The sequence below is a fragment of the Anneissia japonica genome, unplaced genomic scaffold, assembly GCF_011630105.1.
Source record: "Anneissia japonica isolate Jap-2015-1 unplaced genomic scaffold, ASM1163010v1 scaffold5403_len1031_cov72_single, whole genome shotgun sequence".
Lineage (NCBI taxonomy): Eukaryota > Metazoa > Echinodermata > Crinoidea > Comatulida > Comatulidae > Anneissia > Anneissia japonica.
This window is the reverse complement of record NW_022746515.1, coordinates 1-1,031: the sequence shown is the minus strand read 5'-3', so window position 1 is coordinate 1,031 and position 1,031 is coordinate 1. Positions and strand designations below refer to the sequence as shown.

At 29.8% G+C, this 1,031-nt stretch overlaps 1 non-coding gene across 1 annotated transcript; it reads right to left on the bottom strand.

The window, feature by feature from the left end:
- Nucleotides 1-57: 57 nt before the first annotated feature.
- Nucleotides 58-130, bottom strand: Trnas-aga. Its single transcript has one exon. It is a non-coding gene; the product is annotated as a tRNA-Ser (tRNA).
- Between the last annotated feature and the right edge of the window lie 901 nt (nt 131-1,031).

Here is a 1,031-nt window from a genome sequence, read left to right as displayed (position 1 = left end):
ATTTATTATTATTTATTATTATTTATTATTATTATTATTATTATTATTATTCGCAAGTAGTTCGGGTGGAAATCGAACCCACGACCTCCAGGTATCTAGCCTGATGTCTTAACCACTAGACCACCGAGCTTGCGCTTGGTGACTAGTGATGAATTCGATCCCCTAGTAGCAGCGGGTACTGCAAGTGTTATTAGGGTATGAGTTTGCGTCAGGAAATTTTCATAGGAGTGATGTTTTGCCCTACCTGACGTGTAATCCTACTGAATACGTAATTTTAAATAATTTTCAGTAATATACATATTTATAGTAATTATAGAAATATTAATAATAATCATTGCAATAATAATAATAATAACAATAATAATCTTTTTATATCATGTGATTTTATAGTATTGATAATATTTTTGATGTTTATTGCAATTTTCGCATGTAAGTGGGAACAAAGAGTTCCTGTTGGACGGTTGTTATAAAATAAATATAATTTAAAAAATAATAATAATAATAATATAAATGTTTATAATAACAATAATAATAATAATAATAATAATAATGATGATGATGATGATGATGATGATGATTATGATGATGATGATGATGATGATGATAATGACGATGATGATGATGACGATGATGACGATGATGAGGGTGATGATGATGATGGTGATGATACTGGTGTTTATTTGTTTTCAATTTACTAGTTCTTTTTAGTGTTTAGTTCACATTTATTTTTAGGTTATATATTGCATTTCTTTCTATGTATTGAGGGCCACAAGCTATTAGTTACGACATGATGTACCACTCTCAGAAATCCTGTCCATTTCAATTATAAAAATCACTGATCATGTAACTCAAATCTCCCGTTCGATCAATTAGCAAATTCGATCAGTTTCACACTAGTAACAATACTGTCCGTGTCCTTGCTCTCTTTAGAATTGATTTTTGCAACGCCTTTCCTAAAAGTATAAATAAGAAAGATATAATCATATTCCAAAGACTGCAAAATAGATCTGCCCGCCTTATTTATTCTCTTC